The sequence below is a fragment of the Miniopterus natalensis genome, chromosome 5, assembly GCF_054644295.1.
Source record: "Miniopterus natalensis isolate mMinNat1 chromosome 5, mMinNat1.hap1, whole genome shotgun sequence".
NCBI classification, from domain to species: Eukaryota; Metazoa; Chordata; class Mammalia; order Chiroptera; family Miniopteridae; genus Miniopterus; species Miniopterus natalensis.
Window position 1 is genome coordinate 57,073,410 of NC_142085.1, and position 14,501 is coordinate 57,087,910.

The following is a 14,501-nucleotide window of genomic DNA, read 5'->3' on the forward strand; positions in this document are numbered from 1 at the left end:
GGTGGCTGAATATCAGTAGTGAAGTCGTTATTATGGAAATGTATTTCTAAAACAAAATACCATAAAAATTTTAAAGTCATTTTAAGAATGCTTGAATATTTTGATTTAGAATTTTCTTGCAAAATCAGTGTAGTGTTGTAGAAAAAAATGGATTTCAGAATTAGATTTGGGTTCAAATTGTGACTCGACCATTTAGTAGCTTGAACATCAAATAAATTTTTGGAACCTCTGTGTCTTATTTGTAAAGTGGAGATTGTATTACTGTCTACCTCACAGGGCTATTGTGAGGAGTAAATGAAATAACATGTTAAAGCACCCAGCAGAAAGGTTGGCACTAAGTAAAAATTCAATAAATGTTAAGTCTGAGTGGGGGGAAAATGTCAAGAACCTGTTTACATGGCTTAAAGCCTGAAAGCAAGAGCCAAAACACATTCTTCATAAAAGTGGGAATATTCTAATTTACTTGGTTGGGTTTTTTTTTTGGCGGGGGGAGGGGGTCTTTGTTTTTTTTTGGAGGGGTTCCCTTTTGCTATGTGCCTGGGAGGAAATTGCTTTTGCTTGTTCCCTAGCTGAGGTTTCTAGTAGAACTGGGTAAAGAATAGAGTCCTCCCATGGTGCAGAAATACATGATCACACACTGCAACTTGGTTTGGAGTCTGTTTTGGTTGTTGGAGTGACATTTCTTACTGAGAGGCAATAAAGAATGGTCTCTTGTTCCTCTGTCACACCTGCTGGACTAAAAATGTGTCCCAGCTCACAGACTGCTGCTTGCCAGAGCCTTTGACTCTTCAGGGGGTGGAGCAAATGATTTCCTTCCTGAACAGGGACACTCCATGGTCAGTGTACAAGAGTTACTATAGCAACCCTGCAGCTGTGCTCGGCCCAGCAGAAACTCGGTAGGATATCATTGATTTTGTTCCCTTCAGTGAAAAACAAGTTTGTTTGTTATCAGAAATTGAGAAAATAAAATTGGAACTTTCTAGGCAAGACAGCTCTCAACTTCAGTGAAACTAGAAAGTTCAAGTGTTTAAAGCAGCAGGTATTGTGAATGTTCTAATCCTGGAAATAGGAGTTGGAATCTTGAATTAACTGTACTTATCTGGGTCATTGGCAGCCCAGCCATTTTTACTGGGTTGTAGCTAAACTTGGGAGAGTTGAAGGGAAACGCTCAGTTTTCAGCAGTATAAGATTAAAGGAGATGCTAACAGCCTGTGGCCATTTCGCGCCATAACTCGCCGGTGCAGCAGGCTACTTTTCCGTGGTGACCAGTCAGCAAGGTGTCTAAAATTACTTAAATTAATGTAAGTGCAGACACGAGTTGTCTCATGACCGGTCAGCAACGTCGGGACACGGAACACGTGCGTACTCATGACCCGCCACCATTAATATAGTGAGCTAGCTGGCTGGGATGGTATACTTCAAAATTATTTTTGAGCTTTTTGTATAGCCTTTAAAAATACAATTTTAACTGTAAAGTATTATTCTTAGTTTTTTGATAAGACGTGAAAGATTAAAATCTGACTTGTGAGAAATCACACTAAGAGGAAAAGGTCTGCTGGTCATGCACAAAAGAGTACGCACCGTGGCCGAAAGGCACCAGCTGCCCTTGTTGGTGTAGAGTAAATAGTGAAACTCCTAATGGGGTTTCCTGGAACCCTATTCCGCTGAAACTAAAGCTGTACCTACTGAGAACATTTAATTGTGTGTGAGGTTTAGATAAGTACAAGCTGACTCCCAGATGTACAAGACAAACCTCTCTGAGACACAATGGCATCTGTAAGACTTTTAAAAACCTCTTTGTGGGTGCCATGGCACCTTTTAATTAAAACAAAGTGAGGATAAATAACAATATTGACTGTCACTGATCTGAAAAATTTACTTCTTGGTAATAAAATAGACCTTGCCCATGCCTCAGCGATTATCTTCATAACCTATATGCTTATTTTCATGTAACTTTCCTCCTTTAATTCCCTTTTTGTGTATCTTTTTATGTAAGGAGAATTAGGCATAAAATTATAAAGTTGTAAATTATTGTTTAGGCCAGAGTGTGTTTTTATTCTAGTTATAAATTAATTGTTCACTTAAAGAATTAGGTGCATTTTGTTTTCCTGGTGGGTATTTTGGGGATGTTCTCCTTATTGGTATGGAGCCACTGAATTTTTATTTGGTGAAAGATCCTACTAGATGCCATAGGCAATCAGAATTATAAATGAGCATACCCCACGGAATACATTTTTTATTATATGTGCATATTCCATTATATACCCATGTGTTGAGCAGTTTTAGTAGAAAACAGTAGAGAATCACTGTTGATCTTCTGTTACTTTATGCTCTGAGGCAGTTTTGTGAGAATATAACACTTGTGAATGACCAACGGTAATGTTGGGAGGCTGGATCTGGGGTTGGCAGTTGGAGGAGGAATGTTGGGCATTATGAACTATCAAGGAAAGGGGAAAAGTTCTGTGAATGATATAAGCAGCTTTCTAGAATCACACATATATATAATATATGTTTTTACTGATTTCAGAGAGAGTAAGGGAGAGAGACAGAGAAACATCAATGATGAGAGAGTCATTGATCGGCTGCCTCCCGCATGGCCCCCACTGGAGATCCAGCCCGCAACCGGCATGTGCCCTGACCGGGAATCGAAACTTGACCTCCTGGTTTATAGGTCAACGCTCAACTACTGAGCATAGCCAACTGAGCAGCTTTCTAGAATCTTTAAAAATAAGGGTGAAGTTATCCACCATATTCTCTCCTAGATTTTCTTGCCTAGGTTTTGCTCATCTAGCTTCCCCTCATAATTCAGATCTCAATTTATTGCTTCCTCTAAGAAGCCCTCTTGAAGCCTCCCTTTCACACCCTTGCCTTCTCCCAAATCTGACTTCATTGCCTCTTCGAGGTATTTCTACTGTCTTTGTATTTAGCAAACTTTCTTGTTATTGTTTGTCTTCCCTATAAACGGAAAGCTCCCTGAGAACAAGATTCATTCTTGCTCACCACTGTAGCCCAGCACCTAGCACAATACCTGGCCCATAAGTAGCCTCTCAATAAGTATTTGATAATTTAATGAAAATATATTTTGGTGGTCTCATCTAAGTGAGCATAGTGGGTCAGGTAGTGCTGTTTCAGGCACTGGTTCAGCTGTTCTACTGTTTCACCTTTCAAGGATATGTGATCATATTTTACATAACCCCTGGGTAAGATTATGCCAGTATTTTATTGTTTGTTTATTTGGGGGCACAGACAATAGGCACTCAAATGATGTTTTCTTTAATATTGCTGAGAGGAAGAGGCTTATATGCATACTGGTGTGTTTGTCTTGTTCATTCAGCCGGGTTTATCCATCTCTAATCAAATATTTGTTGATCTCAAGATACTATGCTAGATGCTATGGGAGATTCAAAGACAAGTTATGCATGAAATCTGTCTTCCAGATGCTTATAATCTGATAGGAGAGATAAGACATACTTAAATATAATACAAGGAAGGAAACAGCATGTGACAGAGGTATAATGACCAGCATAGAGTAGGTGCTCAACAAATACTTGTCTGCTAAATCTTTGTTCTCATCTATTGGAAAAGTTGGCCTGATGCTGTTTCTTCATTCTCTGTCTTGTTATGTATAGCTTTCATCTGCTTTTTCACCTGGTGGCATATTGATCTAGGATTCTTAATCTTCTATAGGCTTGTTGATAGAAGATACCAGTTCACCCAGTAAGCTTAAACTAATGCCCTCCACATAAACAGTATCAAATTCAAGGCATGAGTAGAAAAATTGTGTATGAAATGTTAAATAGGAAGGGAGTGGAGAGCGAGGGGAGCAGAAATCAAGCAATAACGAATTAGAATAATGAAAAAATAATCTACAGAAAAGTTACATTCTAGAAGCCAATCATTGACTTGCACAGAATATGCACACGATTGCCACTCACTTTCCTTGTGAGTTTAAGCCACTCAGTTTCCTCATACTTCATGTTTCTCATCTGTTGGACCAAGTCAGTGTTTTTCAAACTGCACGTAATATCCTATTAATGGATTGTGAAATCAGTTTAGTGGGTCATTACCAACATTAGAATAGCATTGAAAGTATCAGAGTGCATCATCACACATAGAGAGGGTAGTCAGTGTTTTGTGAAACTTTGTGAGTACTGGATTATAATTTAAAATGTAGTCCTAAATGTTATTTAGAGAAGAAAACATCGGCTCTTAATAAATGTTCAAAGGGAATGAATTTAAAAGATGTTGTGAAGGAAAGTGAAATAGTCAGTTTAAAATAGAAATAGTCCCAAATCCCTTACTATGGCTCATGGCTATGCTTTTAATCCAGAAATACTAGTACAAGTCTGTTATGTAAATTTAACAGATAGAAATCCTATTCTAATGAATACCATTAAGTATCCTCGTCTATAGAATACTCTTTTCAAACACTAGCCAACCTACATTAGTGAAATGTTGCTTTTCTAATGTGAGCACAAATATATTCAACATGAATCCCTTAGCAAATGGCCTCACTACTCCTCAGCCACTGTTGCTATCTAATCACTGCCTCTGTGTAGAATCTAACCAAGCATGGGTCTAAGAGTTAGGAAAGAAATTTGTTATGCAGGTGCTTGAGATGGCCCTAAAATTCATAAATATATGAGATTTGTGGGCAAAAACTATGTGTATGTCTTGAATCTGAAATGAGCAAAGATGTATCCCTTGGCAAACCCTATTTACCTGAGCAGCAACAGTCAACAGCCCTAAAAAAACCCTAAAAACCTGATGTACTACCAACATGGCACTCTTTAAAAACATGTCATTTTACTGAGCAATAGACCTGATAGAATTTCTTTTTAATGAGTGAGTGGTGCATGTAAATATCTCACCTGAAAAGCAGCTTCATTAAATAAAGTAGTAACTTAGAGGCTGTATTTCTGTGACTTGATATCTTGCTCAACATATTTTTTTTTGGTATCAGCTTTGAGCTATGGTCAGAACATAGGAAGATGCACCATAGGGAAGTAAACATCCCAATGATGTTAATAATGGGATTCTATCCACTCATAAAAGTTTTCACCATTACAAATTATTAAAGTTGCTTAAATAGTTAAAGAGATTTTAGTCTTTATAAAAAGGATTGTAAAGTGAGTCAGACCTTCTAGCCATAGCTAAAATAATATACTTTTGAACTCATTTTGCTTAATCTGATTAAGTAAAATTTAGTATAGCTTCTGAAAAACCTTGTAAGGTATTTTTTGGTTAGTTTTTATTGTAAACGTACATTGACTTATAGGCTGTTTCTTAGGAAAAATCTATTACTGAGCTAGCACAGAAGGTGAAATGTTTCTGGCCTGAAACATAAGATTAATTTTTTCAGGGCAGTTGTCCAGAATCTTCTAGCTGAATTGGAAAGTATTTCACTTCTCATCACTGTGGGTCCTTTTAACTTTACAACTGTGTTACTTAAAACATAAATCCTGTTGGTGCACAGGAAACTCATTTAAAATTAAATTTAAAGACACTCCTGAGAATTCCATGGAACACTAATGATTTTATAGTTTATGATTTCTAGCAAAAGAAAAAGTACCTTTAGTACCTTAAAAATATTTTTTCAGAGATAGCTAAATCCAAAATACACGATACATGTGAAAGAATAGCACTATGAATATCTTAAATATTGAATGCTTGAACACAACATATAACATTATTACCTTCATTTTTCCAAAAATAAGCTACAAATTTAAAGCTGGGAAATTCAGTACCAGAGTTAAAAGAATTTACTTCTAGGTTATAAATTTCTACTTTTCCTTTAATCTCAAAAGTAACTGATCTTTTAAAAACTTAGTCCATGATTTTATGTATATAACTTCTCTTTTTTATAAACTTGGAAGAATTTATATCAGTAGTACATACTTTGATTCTCTCTCGTGGTGTGGCCGAAACATTGAGCACCTAAGCTAAAATTTCAGTGAGGGCTTTTCCCTCTTTGCTCTTTTACAGTATAGCTCTGAAGAGGGAGGGGTGTGCCTTTGGTATTTGGGTAGGATATTTGCCTGTGATTTCTAACTCTCAGAGCTACTTCTGAGCATTCCTGTGGATATGCTACAAAAGTAGAGTTTGGTTCTCTGAACCAGTCTACTAAAATATTATTGATTCAAACTACCACCAGCTAAAATAAAACATAAACCACTCAGAGACTAAAGCATTTAGAAAAGAAAAGATGTTTATATGCAAAGGAGATTTAAAGAGAGTCCAAGCTTTAGGACAGCCTTATCAAATTAAAAATATGACAAGTATTTAAAGGGAGGGAAAAACCACCAAAGTCACCAAGTTTACAGTTAATCTCTTCAAGGTGGAAATTGTCATATCCAACTAGGTCATTATATATCTTGAGACACTGGCGTACTCAAAGTCAGGAAAATTTTTTTTTAAGAGAGTGACTTACAGGAAAGACTCAAGGTTTCATTTACTTGGGGGAACCAAAACTAGACAGGGTGACTTTTTGTTGTTGTTACTGTATCTCAGGGTTGCAGAGTGTGTTTTCAGGGATCCCCAAAGACCACCTTTGGGTTCAAAGATTCACTAAAAGGCACATAGAACTCAGAGAAGTTGTTATATGCAAAGTGAAAGGATACAGATTTAAACCAGCAACTAAAAAGGGGACACAGGGCAAAATTCAGGAAACACCAGTCATGAGCTTCCAATGGCGCTCTTACAGTGAGGTCAAGCAGACAGCACTTAATTCTCCCTGCATCGACGTGTGTGATATGCTAGGAGTACTGCCAACCAGGGAAGCTCCTCCAAGCCTTGGTGTCCAAGTTTTTTATTGTAGGCCTGTCACAGAGACATGGTTCACTGTCCCTGTGGCTGACCTTTAGTCTGCAGCCCCTCTAGAGTTCGACCTGGTACCTTATGGCCCAAGGCCCCTCCCCATAAATCACTTCGTTAGCATAGACTGTCTGGCAGGGCCTAAGTCACCCAGGTAAACAAAAACATTCCTATCAAGCAGGATGTTCCAAGGGTTTAAGGTTATCTCCCAGGAGCTGAGCAAGTGCCAAACCTTTCTTGGGATTGGAAAGGTTTATACAACCTAGACATGCTGTGTTAATCCTTCACTGCACAGTGTTGTTTTGTTTTTTCCCAACTCTGGAATTGGATGTGCGTTGCTTACCTATATGTGGTTAAGGTGTCAATTTTGCCTCCAAATTTTCTCCTAAGGCGTGGCTTTGACTACGTAAATTTGCTTAGTGATTTTCTGATGCAGTATCACTATTTTGATGTTTTGCTTTATTTGGTCAGTTTGATAAGTGTGATAAAAGGTGTTTACTGCACAAAGACTTTCTTGTTATCTGGTCAATAAGGCTAGGGTCATATGATACTAAAATTGAAGAGTTAACTTTGGAGGCTTTGTAAAGTTCATAAGGTTGTCATTACTTTTATATGTAAGATATTGCTCTTATCAGCCCATATACTGAGATCAGGAACCAAGAACCATCTAATTTACTTGGGCCAAGTTGCTTGGACATCGTTTAATAATGAGCTTGCCATACCTAATTTAATAAGATATGAGGCATGGTTACAGAAGTAAATTTTTAATTATTGCCTAGTAGAATGCGGGAACAGATTTTACCAAACCTATGCAAAATAACTACATGACTATAAAAGTAAAGGCATTTTGTGTAATATTTGGCCATGTTTTATCATTTGGAATCAAGCACTTTTATATTTTTTGTCATTTTCTCCAGAATTATTTTATGTTTTTCTGACAATGTGTTACTTATAAGCTATATTAAGAATTTTCATAGAAATTTTATCTGAATTACAAAGTGGCAATTAGAACATAATATCACTCAAAGAATGTTTCATTCCAGTTTATACAAGTGTAGCCAATAGAGTTCAAAATAAAAAGAAATGAATTTTTCTTGTATGTCCACTGGAAATAGGACATCAGCCATAATTAGCTCACTTAGTCCTAACTCTTATTTTTCTGATTTTGGGTAATGCAATCAAATTCACAGTCATCTGCTTCTAGATTTAAAGAATCCTAGAAATCGATCTTTTGGTAATCTGACAGGTATCTGTTTGTTATGCTGGTATCAGCTTATCCTGAAACATCTGTTTCCATGAGTCTACTCCCTGTATAGTCAACAGTTATGACTACAGTAAAAGTCTTTACTGAGCTTTCATTCTTTTCATGTTTCTTCCAGAAGACTCAGTTTTTGTCTGTAGCTTATAGTAGGGACTTTAGACAAATGAAAGGTAAAAAGCAAAAACTCTCTGTAGATGACAAGTCTCAATGGCTCAGGTTAATTTGTAATAGCCAAACAATACTAGAATAGTGGAAAGTGGAATCCTTTTTTCTGAAATAACACACAATCATTTTATAAGGATTTAGTCAATAGTGACCCAGAGAGGAAAAATAAGTCTCCAGATTCTTTTAATTTATCCCACAAAACATTTTGGGATTGTGGTCTGGAAACAAAATATTCCTTTAAAAACTTAAATTAAAAAAATAGTTATTGTGCCAGTCTTTACATATGGACATGAGTATGCTTCTGCACAACCTGAAAGTTACACAATTGCTAAAAATACCTTTATTTTACATTTATATTAATAAACTTTACTTAAAGATGATTAACTTAGTTTAAACTCTCACAGATTTCAAGGTCTTTTCAGATTGAGGACTTGATAATCAGTATGACTTTCACAGTATTTTTGAGCTAATAAAAAATCTGGAGTATATCAAATGTATCAAATTATTTTTAGCATCCCTCCTTTAATAGGATAAATAAGCAAACCTTTGTGGCTGTGTAGCAGCTGATTGGGAAACCCCTAAAGACAATTTTGGTGTAAAAGACATACTAAGACCTCACTATTCTGAATTTAGAGTCTGAATTTGGAAAATGCAATCTCAAAAAAGAGGAGGAAAGATGTGATTAAGTGACTAAAGAAAAAAGGTTACAGGCAATATTTTAAATAAACTAAGCATCAGATAATGATACTTATTAGGAAGTTTTTTAAAGATAAAGAACTTTTACTTAAAAAAGGGGGCACAACAAAAGCACAAAATGTTAGACTCTTAAGGGTATTTTAGTAGTATTAAAAAAACCTCTGCTATTTAGGCTCAAAGTACCTTTTAACTGCTTTTTGTTCAGAGAAGACAAATACTCAAAAATCAGTTTGTCAATTTAACAGAAAGAAAATCCAAACTCTTTTTACTTTTTTTGGGTGCCATTCATATTTTATAGAATAGGATTCATAAGTCGTTTTCTCAATCTTATGAATAAATACATTTACATCTAGCTAACTTTATAAAATAAGTTAATAACATTTTCATACTTCTTTCAAATTCATTATTTGCGGGTATTATAAACCAAGACAAAGTCCATTTCCTCTCACACCATCTACAACCTATTATATACCCTCACATCTTAAAAGCAGCAGAAGAAAACAAGACCTTACTTTCTAAAAAAGCAACAGTAAGACAGATGACTGATTTTCTGACTGAAATTATGGAAGCCAAAAAACAATGAAAAGGCATTTAAAGCGCTGAAAGAAAAAACTCCTCTATTTTCTACCCAGTTAAAATATCCTTTAGAAATCATGGTAAAATAAAATATTTATTCACACAAATAAAAGCTGAAAGAAATTATGAGTACCAGACCCACACTAGAAAATATATTAAAGGAAGTTCTTTATACTAAAGGAAAATGGACTGAAATGGAAGTATGGATCTTCAGGAAAAAAAGATAAAGATAAATATGTGTGTAAAGTTTTTTGTGTTTTTACTCTCAAAGCAGCAAAAATAAAATGTACTGTGTTTATATGTAGAAGTAAAGTAAAAAACAGTTGCATGAATTGTAAGGAGGTAAATGAACTTAAATCATTGTAAGTTTTTTATTTTTTGGACAGTAGCAAAAAAATATTAGCTTACAATAAGCTGTAATAAGTCAAGGATTCACCTAGAGGAATGATTTTCAAAGTGTGATTCTTTGACTAGCAGCATAAGCACTCTATGGGAATTTCTTAGAACTCAGAATTCTCAGGCTCTCCTCAGACTTACTAAATCTGAAACTTTGGAGGTGGAGCCTAGAAATCTATGTTTAAACAAGTCCTCTAAGTGATTCTGAGGAACACTAATGTTTGAAAACCACTGCTTTAGGTAGCTACCAAAAGAAAAACAAGTTTAATTAAAAACTTCATTGAAGAGGTAAAATAGAATAATAAAAACACTGATTGCCCTGGCTGGGTGGCTTAGTTCGTTGGAGCATCGTCTGGTGCACCAAAAGATTGCAGGTTTGATTTCTGGTCAGGGCACATACCTAGATTGTGGGTTTGATCCCTGCTCGGGGTGTATACGGGAGGCAACCAATCAATGTTTCTCTCTTTCTCCCCCTTCCTCTCTCTCTAAAATCAATAAAAACATATTCTCAGGTGAGGATTACAAATATATATATATATTGAGTAATCCAAAGTGATAAAGAAAAGGAGGAAGATGGAACAAATAGAAAAATAAATAAAATTAATAAAATATATAGTAAGATTGTGCACTTAAACCCAACTATAACAGTAATACCATTAAATGTAAATGAACTAAAATATTTTCAAGAGACAAAAAGACACAGACAACTTAAAAGGATTAAAAAATATACCATGTAAACACTAGCCCCCGAAACAAAAAACATACAATGTGACTATAATACTAATATGTAAATTTGACTTTAAGAAGTATTTGAAATAAAGATAAAAAGTTGAATTCAATTAAAAAAACAACCACCATTTAACAATCCTGTTTGTATGCAGCCAATAATATAGCCTCAAATATATAAAACTAAAATGTCAGAGCTAAATGGAAAAATAAGCAAATTGATAATCATTGTCAAAGATTTTAATATACCTATCTCAATATCTCATAAAAATCAGTAAAAATATAAAAGATTTGAACATTATGAACCAACTCCATCTAATTGACCTATGTAGAACACTATTTCTCTTCAAGTGTATATGGAACAGTTAGCAAAATAGACCATATGTTGGGCCATAAAGCAAGCTTTATATATTTTTTTAAGTGTAAATCATGCAGAGTATGTTCTCAGGCCACAGTGGAATCATACTAGAAAGTAAGAAATAGAACCACTTGTAAATAAATAACTTACTGGTTAAATTTAGGTCAAAGAAATAATTGCAATGGAAATTTTAAAATATTGAAGTGAGAAATAATAAAAACACAACATGCTAAATGGTGATGCAGATAAAACTGTGCATAGAAGGAAATTTATAGCTTCAAATATATACATTAGAAGAGAGCTTAGAAATTATTGATCCAAACTTCCTTTTTAAGAGCTGGAAAAAGAGCAAATTAAATCCAAAATAGTAAAAAGAATAGTATAATAAATGACTAGTAATAAAAAATAAATATGTAAATAATAAATGATAAATAATAAGTGAATAGTAATTCAATTCAATTGGTATAATAAGTGAATAAGTGAGCAGAAATCAATGGAAGAGAAGGCAAATTAGATTAAATACAATAAAACTAAATATGGGTCATTCAAAAAGGTTAATAAAATGGTTAAATCCCTAATAAAACTGATCAAGATAAAATAGCAAGTAGACAAATTATCAATATTAGTTAGGAATGTAAAAGGAGACAGCATTACCCATCCCATAGACATTAAAAAGATAAAAAGCTTGCTTCAAAGGACAACATCAAGAAGATTAAAAGAGCCACAGAATGGGAGAAAATATTTGCAAATATCCTAAAGGACATGTATCTAGAATGTATTTTAAAAACTCTTACAATTCATCAATTACAAAAATAAAAACAATTTTAAAATGGGCAAAGAGTCTGAATAAACATTCCTCCAAAGAAGATATACAATTGACCAACAAGGACATGAAAATATGCTCAACATCATTAGCCATGAGGGAAATGCAAATCAAAACCACAATGAGATACCATTTTATATCCACTAGGATGGCTAAAATAAAATGGAAAAAAAAAAACAGATAAGTGTTGACAAGGATATGGAGATTTTGAAATTCCCATTCCCTCATACATTGCTAGTGGGAATGTGAAATGGTACATCTGCTTTGGAAAATAGTCTGGCAAAAACCTTCACATGGATGTTCATAGCAACATTATTCATAACAGCCAAAAAGTGAAAACAACTCAAATTTTTATTAAATGATGAACCAATAAACAAAATGTGGTATAACTAGTCATACAATGAAATATTTGGCCATAAAAAGGAATGATATACTGAAACATGCTAAAACATGGATGAACCTTGAAAACATGCAAAATGAAGGCAATCACAAAATACCATATATTGTACAATTCCATTTATATAAAATTTCTAGAATGAGCAAATCTATACAGATAGAGAGTAGATTAGTGGTTGCCTATTGCTGAGGGTAGGGTGGCTTAGAGAAAGATGGGGAGTGACTGCTAATGGATACGGGTTTTCTTTTGGGGGTGATGAAAATGTTCTAAAATGGATTGTGGCGTTGGTTGTACAATTCCATAAATACACTAAAAATCATTGAATTGTACACTCAAAGTGGGTTAATTGTATCTCAACGTCTGTTAAAGTACTAAAGGATATTGTGAATAAAACCTTATATAAAAAATTGTCTACTTAGACGAAATGTTCTCTTAAACAATTTTAATTAAATGAACTCAAAAAGAAATAGAAAATATGAATAATCATAATCTGATAAAGATATTGAATAAGTAATTAATAGCCCTCCCATAAACAAAATTTCAGGCTGAGATGTTTCACACATGAATTAATTTAAACATTTAAGGAAGAAATAATACCAATGTTAAACTTTTCAGGAAATAGAGAAGGGAGCACTTCACAATTTTTTTTAAGAGGGCAGTCTAGTCTTGATACCAAAAATCTGACAAGAGCATTATTAGAAAGTACCGGCCAATTTCTCTCATGAACATAGATGGAACCTACCTTACCCCCCTCCCAGAATAAGCACTTGTTTGTCTCTTTAGTGCTGGACACGAGTGCTCGGCAAGCATGGATTCCTCTGGGTTGGATCCATTTCATGCACAGCTGTCAAAGACTGACCTGTCCTGATGCTAATTTTGTGAATACTGTACTTGACTGTGTAGCAAGCTAAATGGTACAGGATTAAATGTTCTCATTTCTGAGCTGTGAAGTGTTGAAACCGATCGGGAAATGAAGGCAGAATGTCCATCCTCTGGGAGAAGAATCGGCCAGTCTTGCTGCTGCCGCTCTTGGCCGCCGGTTGGAATGCAGCTGTTAAGGCAGCTGTTCAACTGTTTGTCCAACTTGAAAGGACACTGCCAAGTGGCAAATATTTTTCATAACAACATTTCACTTTTGCTGAGAACAACAACCGTGCACTTTATTGAGCTCCGGCAGTGTGCCCAACACGACAGATTTATTACACAGCCGGTTCACAACTTAGGTGAACGCGGATGCTCATTTCCATTTTTAATATTTGTTAAAAGAACGAATAGGTTCCCAAAGGGAGCCTCTACGAAAACATCTGTACGGCTTAATTATTTGTTGAAACAGCAGAAGATTAATTTGAGAAAATGAAATATCTCTGAAAGGAAAACTAAAAATCCTAGAAATGTCAAAGGAAAAAAAGGAAAGTTTAAATATTTTAAATCTCTTTAATGTGGCCTAAGAGTGACTTTACCCCTACTTGTCCAGGACAGGGGAGGGCAGCAAATCTGGGTCCCATTCCGGGTCATGCAGTTAATCTGTTGTTAATTAAAATGTTGACACTGAGTACTTAGTAAACAATTGTGTTGAATTTGACAGGCTGTGAACTGGGTGGGGAGGGGGGTTCTCAACTACTTCACTTAATGGTAAAAGCGGCATGACAAATGTAAGCATGCGCAATTAAGAACACACATTCACATGCATAAGTAGGACTTTCTTCCAAACCCTGCCGTGCACGGATCATGGCTTTGTTGGATAGCTCTCCATCATCAGTATATTCTTCCTAGTCAGAAGCTTATGCCTTCAAAAAGGCTCCAGGAGAAGAGCTCTAGACGTGTAGAGGGATCCCGTACACACCTATATTTTGTCCCAGTTGAAGTGATATTAGAAGTCCGCAGTAACCAGCATTCATAGCACTTAGTGTATAATCCCCATAGCCTTTATGAAGGCTACAGGGGTCGGACCAGGGGATGCATTTTCATTTAAGAAACTCCACAGGGAAAGCTGGAGCAGAGAGGTTTCTGAAGGTAAACCAGGCTGTACAAAGCTATGGTCAATGGAGATTCTAACCTACATTTTCTCTACTGCTGACTAAGTGGTAATTAACTCATAAACGACAAGAGTCTAGTCCAGCTATTTCTCCTAATTGCAAAAGCTTACATTTCCACAAAGTTGACATGATTTCTTGAACAAAGATAGTCAAAGTCCCAAGTCCCACACAGTGCGTAATGGTTAGAGAGGGAGTCAGCCACAAGCTCTGTGCTCTTCCTTTCCAGGGATACAGAAAAGCAGTAGATGCAAACC